A 9,956-nucleotide genomic window follows, 5' to 3' on the forward strand; every position below is an offset into this window, starting at 1 on the left:
CGCCCTTTATTCTTCATGGCTGGAGACACCAGGGGCAGGGAACTTGTTTATCCTGTTTAGCCCCTATTTAAAGAAGCTAAAGGATATCCCTTTACTTTCTCTTGCATAAATACAATAGATGTCTAATTCTTGTGGGGATAATTGAAACAGAGTGCTGGGCAGTGGGAGAGGTGTGTTGGGAGAAGAGCCAGGGGGATTTTGGAGATGACAGAGGAAGAGACAGCCAGGGCTTAATGATTTGTGAAGAGATGGGGATGGACTGAGCCTAGAGTTGCCAACCTCTAGATGGCCACAGAGATTTCCTAGAATTACAATTGATCTCCAGACTACAGAGATCAGTTCCTCTGGAGAAAATGGCTGTTTTAAAGAAAGAAGAAAGAAAGAAAAGGAAAAAAAGAAAAAAAAATTATACCCCGCCCTTCACTTGGAGTCTCAGAGCGGCTTACAAACTCCTTTCCCTTCCCCTCCCCACAACAGACACCCTGTGAGGTGGGTGGGGCTGAGAGAACTCTGACACAAACTGCTCTTTCAGGAACAGCTGTGCCAGAGCTTGTGACTGACCCAAGGTCACATCAGCAGGTGCAAGTGGAGGAGTGGGGAATCAAACCCGGTTCTCCCAGATTAGAGTCCGCACACTTAACCACTACACCAAACTGGCTTAAAGGTGGACTGTATCTCATACCCTGCTAAGGCCCCTCCCTTCCCCAAATCCTGCACTCACCAGGAATTTTTCAACCTGGAGTTGGCAAACCTAGCATAAGGGTCTGTGCCTTAGACTGGTTTAAATCATTCCTCATGGACAGAAAAGGTTGACATTGGAGAGCGGCTATCTTCAGTGTAGGAGTTGTCTTGTGCGGTACAGTCTGATCACCGATGTTATTCAACCTCTATGTAAAGCCTTTAGGAAAAGCCATTCATAGCTTTGGAATTGGATCTCATTAATATGCTGATGACACCCAGTTCTTTATGTCTCCATCCAAACCCTACATAGTTTAGCCTGGAAGATGGGCCCCTATCTAGATACAGCTGATATGGTCACTGGGTACCATGCCATGGTAACATCTAGACTAGACTGCTATAGTGACTTCGACATAGCTGTCCCGTTGAAGTTAGCTCAGAGACTCCAGCTGGTGTAGAATGCCACAGCCTGGTTATGATCAGGAGCTAGGCAGAACATGCATATTATTCATATTCTGTAGTCACTTCATGGACTCAGTTAAAAGTACTGAGTATCTGTCATGACCCCCAGGGGTTTGCCACCTCCAGCTGCCACCACTCTGGACTTCGGGTCCCTTGAGAAGGCCCAGAGTACCCTCCCAAGCCCATTCAAAATGCCCCTTTTAAAGCCGAGAACATAGGAGTGATGACCAGGCAGAGAACACTTAAACAAATGGTTTATTAACACAGTACTGGGGCAAGGAAAACAAGACAAGGTGCTTTAAAATATATAACAATGTATAAAAAGTCCTTCATGGCTTTGATCCCCCTTATTTGCAGGACCATCTGAGCAGGGCCTTAGCCTCCTGCAAGTTGTTGTTGTTGTTCAGTCGCACAGTCGAGTCCGACTTTTCGCGAACCCATGGACCAGCTCCCGCCAGGCCTTCCGGTCTTCCGGCGTCCTCTGAAGTTTGCTCAATTTCATGTTCATTGCATCTATGACACCGTCTAACCATCTCATCCTTTGCCATCTCCGTCTTCTTTGACCTTCAGTCTTTCCCAGCATCAGAGTCTTCTCCAGTGAGTGCTCCCTTCTCATTTGGTGGCCAAAGTATTTGAGCTTCAGCTTCATTATCTGGCCTTCCAGGGAACAGTCAGGGTTGATTTCTTTTAGGACTGACTGATTTGATCTTCTTGCAGTCCAAGGGACTCTCAAGAGTCTTCTCCAGCACCATAGTTCAAAAGAATCTATTCTTCGGCGCTCAGCCTTCCTTATAGTCCAACTCTCGCAGCCATACATGACTACTGGGAATACCATTGCTTTGACCATGTAGACTTTTGTTGGCAGGGTGATGTCTCTACTTTTTATCACGCTGTTTAGGTTTGCCATCGCTTTCCTCCCAAGGAGCAGGCATCTTTTAATTTCATGGCTGCTGTCACAGTCTGCGGTGATCTGGGATCCCAGGAACGTGAAGTCTGTCACTACTTCCACGACTTCCCCTTCTATTTGCCAAGGAGTGATGGGGCCGGATGCCATGATCTTAGGTTTTTTGATGTTGAGCTTCAAGCCCACTTTTGCGCTCTCCTCTTTTACCCTGAGCAAGAGGCTCTTTAGGTCCTCTTCACTTTCTGCAATCAGAGTCTGCATATCTGAGGTTGTTGATCTTTTCCCTGCAAGTGCCACCCTGCAAATGGGCAAAATCAACACCTGCCCCTACACGGGCATTCCCTGTTGTGGCCCCCACCTTATGGAATGGCCTGCCTGGCTCCCACCCTCCTCGCTTTCTGCAAACTATGCAAAATAATTATTCAGAGGGCTTTTTCACAAGTTATTAGGGCTGTACTGTAACAAAAGGTTTCAGAAAGATGCTTTGGTAAAAGGATAGGGATCGTGGACTACAGTACTGTCTATTAGGGTTGCCAAGTCCAAGAAACTCACCGGCGGGGGAGCGTCGCCGGGCCCCGGGAGCCGTCCCCGGATGTGCGCACGTGTGTGCAAAGCACGCGCCTCCTGCCAGCACATCACCAAAAGTGACGCGCAATGTCTACCACGTTGAGGGTGTGGCCCCGATCGTCGGAGGGAAACCCATAGAGTTTTCCCTCCGACGATCTGAGCCACGCCCCCAACATGGTCGATGTGGTTGCGTCACCTCTGGTGACGCAGACACGCTGCGCTTCGGGGGGCGGAGTTCCCCCCGGGGCCCGATTCCGCTGCGGCAGAAATCAGACCTCCAAAGCGGTGGTTTACCCACCCCCACTTGGCAGCCCTACTGTCTGTAGTATGTGACTTTCTGCTATGTAATTTCTGCATTGTTTAATATGTCATGTTAACGCTCAACCTGTGTTCAGATTTCTGCAATCCAAACCTTATTGCTTTCTTTATTGAATGTCCAGTCCTGTTGATTGGACAAACATCTAGCTTAACATCTAGCTTCCTATGGGAATTTTTTGGATGACTTGTAGATTGCTTTCCCCCACTGTGTGATTTTGCATTCTCCCACCTGTGTGATTTACTAGCTTTTTATTGAATTAGTTATGTTATTTGTAGGCCACTTTTCTCACTGAGAATCAAACTGGTTTACACAGTGTAAATCAAATACATGGAAAGCAGGTTAACAGTGATAACAGCTGAGGCAAAGAGGAATAGATGAGGAGTGGGAAAAGGAAAGCCCATGCATTTCCTGATTCCTGTAGTAGAAGTCAGAGTTTCAAAGTGGTGGGGGAACAGTTGGGGAGGGAGATTGTGCTTTATCCTGTCACAGTGGTCTAGGAGATGTCCGGGGCAGAATGGAGCCTAAACCACTTCATCTTGCAGGCTGGGCAAAGTTGAACTGAACCTAAAGTGCTGGCTGAAAAGGGGGTCATTTTGTACATAAATCTGCACTCTTTTCAGTTGCAAGAACCAAATTTTAAGGCTATTTAGGTCACTTTGAAGGGGAAACTAATAGGGCAGAATATGAAATTACCCTTGTTGATTAAGGTGTTGATTAAGGACTTGTTTAGATTACCAGGCAGGTCTGTGTATTAGACAGAAGAAGAAGAAGAGGAGGAGGAGGAGGAGGAGGAGGAGGAGGAACAGACTGGATTTATACCCCGGCTGTCACTACCCAAAGGAGTCTCAGTGTGGCTTACAAACTCCTTTCCCTTCCCCTCCCCACAAGAGACACTCTATGAGGTAGGTGGGGCTGAGAGAGGTCTCTTGAGAACAGCTCTTTCAGGCCTGTAGCTACAGTGGGGCATTTCGGGGCCTGGCCCTTCGACTTCCTGCTAAGGCCCCCCTGGACTCCCATCCAGCCCCCTGGCCCCCAGCACTCTGGGCTGCCCGGAGGACTCCCCACTGCTGCCCCTTTCCCAAGTGGGACTGGCTTCCCCAGGCAGAGTGTGAACACTGCAAAAGTGAGTTTTAAAATGTTATTTAAATTTTATTTTTTACTTTGTGACGCCAAACCTGGTTCTCCCAGATTAGATTTCGCGCACTTAACCACTACACCAAACTGGCTATTGTTAGGGAAACTCTTGTATTTTTCATATGTGCATGAGTGTGTGTGCACGCGTGTGAGTCTGTGTGTGTGCACCTGGAAGTCATGGTGATCTCTAGTGACTGACCCTCTACTGGGGGCCTGGAGGATATTCAGAGAGGTGGCTGAATAAAGCCTGCCCCTGCCTCCCAACTGCTGGTATTCCAAGGAGGTCTCCCATCCAAGTACTTGCCAGAGTCAACCCTGCTTAGCTTCCACGTTCTGATGAGATCAGGCTTGCCTGGGCTATCCAGGTCAGGGCTGTAAGGGACACTCTTGATGGAGAGGAAAGCATGGTCTGTGAGTGTTGGTCATCCATTTTGGACTGGGTGTAGGCAAGTGCCATGTAGTCACAAAATAATTCCATGGTTAAAGCATGTGATGATTTCAAGTAGACTTGGCTGTCTCATCATGAAATGGCATTTTATGGCCTTTAATCTGTTCCACAATTCTCTAGTTTGATCCATGATAGAGTCTTCCTGTACCTCTGGTTGCGCAGGACCTGTATAGGGGGCTCTGGAGGAAGCACAGGTTCCATCTTTCATGGCATAGGAGGGTGCACTGGGGTACCAATATGAAAAGTCACAGAAGGGTAGATGGATTCCAGTGCCAGGAACATAAGTCAATGTCCTTATGTCACAGGCCAATAAAACACTTTTCCAGAGTTAACATTCTTTGGTCTATATACATGATGCTCAGATGAGTAAAATGCAATAAATCATGCAGAGCAGACTTGAACCAAAGCAGACCTGAACCAGCAACCATAAGACATGTTCACAACTTGATCAATGCCTTGTCATTAATTACCCCCTAGTAACCACAAAGTGTTATATCACTTGCTACATAGTAGTGCTTCTGGCCATACAGGTATTGTTGCTGTTTTTCATTAATATTCAGCATCATATTATATGAAAAACTGAGGCACATATGTAAACGAGGAGTCAGGGGCATTCATCCAAGAACCATAAAGTGTGATTAAAGCCCAATTCAAGACGAAATCAAGTGTCTTGCATAGTGTTGCTTCTGGGAGGCACTGCCAAGATGGCTGGGAAACTCACAATGAAAAGCTAACAGTGGGATTAGGCATCTATACTCCTTGTTCACCATGTACAAGCCATTCAAGCCCAACAAATTCTTCAGTGTAAATGTAAACATGTAACTCATTGCAAAAAAAAACACACCAAAAACACCCTGAGAATCTCTAAGTCTTGCCTAATATTCTGCTTGAAGAAGTACTTTGCATTCCAACTTTATACATAACTTTATTTAATCATTCCACACAAGTATGAATCACCAATGAACCCAACCCTTGTGAAAAACAATAAACCAAACCTGAAGAATGCAGGTTGTGCAATTTTTTTTTGTTAAGGTGGGGATGTAGATTTTGCAGTAATGTGTCAACAGGTTAAAGCTAAGTTACAAATGGAAAGGGCTGATTTTATGGAACTACATAACATTCTAAAGTCAAATTCACCAGTGCTACTTATAGTGCACTCCTGAGCAGAGTTTCACCCTTCTAAGTCCACAGAAGTCAATGGACTTAGAGACATGAGTTTCCATGGTCACACCAATCTCCAATAGCTCTTACAGGGCACACTTTTTAGAAATTTTAATTGTTCTTAACATGTTCTGTTATACTATAACCTTGTACCAGTATCAGTTAGTTTTCACATAAATTATTTATGTATCTGTTCTAACCTCTGACCCCTCTCACCATCCAGTATTTCTAACTGCTAATTCTGTTGATTTATGAGGGGACTCACAGCTAACCTTTCTACATCAGTTCCTTCCTTTGCCCCTTGCATTGAAATTTATACTTGAAAGACTCTTGCGTAATTCACACCAAGCCTTTGCTTCTTCCTCCTCAGATTTCCAGGCACCATTTCCCCTTTATACATCTGTCTGAAGAAGTGGGCTTTGACTCATGAAAGCTCAACATGAAAAAAAATGTTGTTAAGGTGCCGCTGGACTTAGTTTTATTTTAAAAAGTGTAACTCTGCTTAGAATCACACTGTTAATGAGCTTTTTGATCCTTCTGCTGTTGGTGTACACGTGTGAATGCACAACTATCAGGTTTTGAGGTGCGAGAAAACAGGCAATTTTAAATGTATTTACAATTGCATCTCAGCCTTCCTGCATTCTGTGGGTGTATTCAGATGTGCCATTTGATCTGGTGTTGTGACAGTTCAGCAACGGATTTTATATGCACGATCACACAGTCAACATCTGCCTCCTGTCCCCAGCCATTGGTTTCTGGCTCAAAACCCCTTTAACCCAGAGTATTTTGTTACCATGTCCCAAAGTGGTGTTTTCTCAGCTCTCTCGTATAAAGCCACAGTTTCCCCTGTGTGATCGCTCCTCTGGTGTCAAGCCACTTCCAATGATTTAAACCCCCTCCCCGCTCGGAAGCCCGAGGCTTTTGCTTTTCAGTCACCATTTTTTTAATGCGTCGGCAGTATGTGCATAAGCGGAGCTCTGCTCCCGCGTTTTTAAAACCAACATTTAAATGGTCACTAGTTTTGAGTTCGGGATCCCAAAGAGGCCAGTTTCGGGCAAAAAGTTTAAAGGGAAGTCTTCTGTCAAAGCGGTGAAATCATGGTGCTCTGTGGAACTGTCAAGCGAAATCCGTGATTTGCCCTAGTAGCTCTGCGCAAGCGCGAGGATAAAGTTTTTCAATTCCATGGATGAACAGTTATGCGCATGCGCAAACTGAGGGGGGGAAAACCTGACACACGCTCCCGTGTGATCACGATTATCCAGAGTAAAAATAATTGTGTCAGATCCAGACCAGTTTAAACCGCTTTCAGCACGCCGTCTGAACACACCCTATATGTGATTTCTCACCCATTAGGAAGCATCAGAAGGTGCCAGATTACAGAAGTGGAGTAGAGTAGCAGGTTAGATGCTGTCTCTTCCCAGTATTGTCATGAGCACCTCATAATCTTTGTCTTATGAAGATTTCAACATAGCTATGGTCAGATACTGGATAAAATTCTGGCTATTATAAGGTACATGAAGAGGGACCCGCGATACTCGTGGGGGGGTATTCTCCCCGGCTCCTAGCCTGCGGAAGCAGGAGGAACTCGGGGCTGAGGAGGAAGTGGCCACAGGTAAGTTTCCCCCCCGGCTCCGGCGGTGACGCCTGAGCGGCTTTCAGCTGCTGGGCCCGCTGATCTCCTGCCCCCCAGCTCTGCTGCTGATCTCTTCCCCCCTCCAGCTCCACCGCCGATCTTTTCCCTCTCCAGCTCCACCGCTGATCTCTTCCCCCCCCCGGCTCCGGCGGTGAGGCCTGAGTGGCTTCCAGCTGCCGGGCCCATCAATCTCACCCCCAGCTCCACCGTCGATCTCTCCTCTCCGCTCCGGCAGCGAGGGCGGAGCGGCTTCCAGCAGCCGCCCACCGTGGAGTTCCCTGAGCGTTCTCTGCACATGCACAGGGAATGCTTTTTTACTTTTGGATGGATTTAAGTATCCCCCCTATAGTTTTATATAGATTTCAGATTTTTCTGCACATCTAGAGATTGCCCCAAATGTGCAGGAAAATCTCTTTGCCCCCTAGGTGCCCCCGGTGTGTGGATTTAGATATCCGCATGCAAGGGATGCCTCGGCTATTAGTATATAGATATTTTGTCCCATAATGTCAAAAACATTCCTTTAGTATTAGGAATATTTGTCAAAATAGTAAAATTCATTGATATGTTTTTTGTTTCCCCCTCCAGCTTCTTGTACAATGAAAAAGGAAAGAAAATCTACTTATCTAACCTTAAATTCAATGTAGACAGCCACTGGTTCAATAGTCATTATCTTTCTAAGTCAGTTTTTAAAAACTTTGAATTTTGAAACAGGTACTTTGGGAAATACAGCAAGTTCTTGTTAAAAGAAACAAAACCACACAATGACTGTTGACATGAATTAAGTTTACTTAGTCCCCCCCCCCCCCCCCCCCCCACTCATTCATGATCAGCCTAGAGGGAGAAGTGGCATATAGGTCTTTCTCCTAGTTGAAAGAGGCAGCTAACAGGCAATAGTGGTGGAATCTCACCAAGCCTCAAGACCAGCAACAGAATGAAGAACCAAAAGCCCTGTGAGGCAGGATAGGTTGTTTTTGCCTGCTTCATGTTGTTACATTAATAATGTTATGGTTGCTTTTATGATTTTATTGTATTGTATTTACTTTGTGAGCCAGTATATACATTTTCTAAATAAATAAATGGTCTATGAATAAACTGAAGCTATCATACTTTGGTCACATTATGACAAGACAAGAGTCCCTGGAAAAGACAATAGTGTTAGGAAAAGTTGAAGGCAGCAGGAAAGGAGGAAGACCCAACACGAAATGGATGGACTCAATAAAGGAAGCCATGAGGGCTCTCGGTTTCAAGACCTGAGCAAGGCTGTTAACGATACGACGTTTTGGAGGCCATTAATTCATAGGGTCTCTATAAGTCAGAAGTGACGTGATAGCACTTAACAGACACACTCACTCACACACACACACAACTATCACATTTTTCATTCTGACCGTCCTCTGAGGAGCTCTAGGTGGAATACTTGGTTTTCTCCCCCTCCTCCATTTTATTCTTAGAACAACCCTGTGAGGTGGGATAGTCGGAGAGATTTATAAGCCTAAATACATCTGGGACTTTCATGACGGGGGAAGTTTTGAATGCCAATCTCTGCATTTGTAGTCCAGCGTTCTAACCACTATATCACACTACTCCTGTAAATCCAGGTATAATTTTTGTACCCGGCCTTAGTCAAACACTCCAAATACTACTGTGACAGACAGCAAACAATTGCAGGCTTTTAGGCAATGCTGCTGGAAAATGGGTGAGCTTTTTGAAAAATTTCTATCCCTTGCCTGTTTGTTCAAATAAATTTGACTTCTGTTTCAACTTTAAGTGTGCCTAGGTACCTATTTCTGAAGGAAAATTCCTAGAAGAACAAACACTCCTCAAGCACAGTTCCATAGTTGGGGTAGGAGCTGACGAAGTATCTAACAGTAATAAGGTGGGACAATGGCATTATAATAAAATTTATTTACCACATAAGAAGAGTGACAGGCTGCGGTCACACAAACTAAATAATCCACTTCCAATGCACTTTCAATGCACTTTCCAACTGGATTCTGCCAGTTCACACAAGTAAAATCCAATTGGAAAGTGCACTGAAAGTGGGTTGAAAGTGGATTATTTAGTGTGTGTGACCGTAGCCACACTCTACTTAAAGGCTACCCAGTTAACATATGGGGAACTCAAATTCATAGTGGAAGTGGAGGGAAAATCTGAGGCAATACAAGGGTGATTGTTTGATGGGAGTGCCCGTTTGGTACTACTACACTACACTGGTTCTCATCCAACTTGCTTACACTTTCAGCAGTTACTGGAGTCCAGAATGAGCTGAGTTGTAACTCAGAAGTCTCTCAACCAGTCTCTCACATGGCAGTCCACAGAAGAAAATATGGCACTCCAAAAAGAACAAACTAGAATAGTGATTAAAGAGATGTAAGAAACACTGCCACTGTTTGACAGCAGAGGAGAATCTCTCTGGAAAAACGGGAGGGGCAGGTCTGGAAATGTAACCCTCCTTTGTCGATTTCTTAAACCAAGCAGGTGTATTCATGGATTGTAATTTGAACAACAATTTATTTTGCATTTCTACTTTCAAAGGACCCTTGTGGCATGCTGTTGAAGTTACATACGTCATCATGTTGCTTTAGGCACACACACAGTGGATACTGGAAATATAGTGTGGGCTGGGGATAGAAAGAGATTTTCCATGACA

This window comes from Gekko japonicus, unplaced genomic scaffold (genome assembly GCF_001447785.1).
Source record: "Gekko japonicus isolate JY-2015 unplaced genomic scaffold, Gekko_japonicus_V1.1 scaffold974, whole genome shotgun sequence".
NCBI classification, from domain to species: domain Eukaryota; kingdom Metazoa; phylum Chordata; class Lepidosauria; order Squamata; family Gekkonidae; genus Gekko; species Gekko japonicus.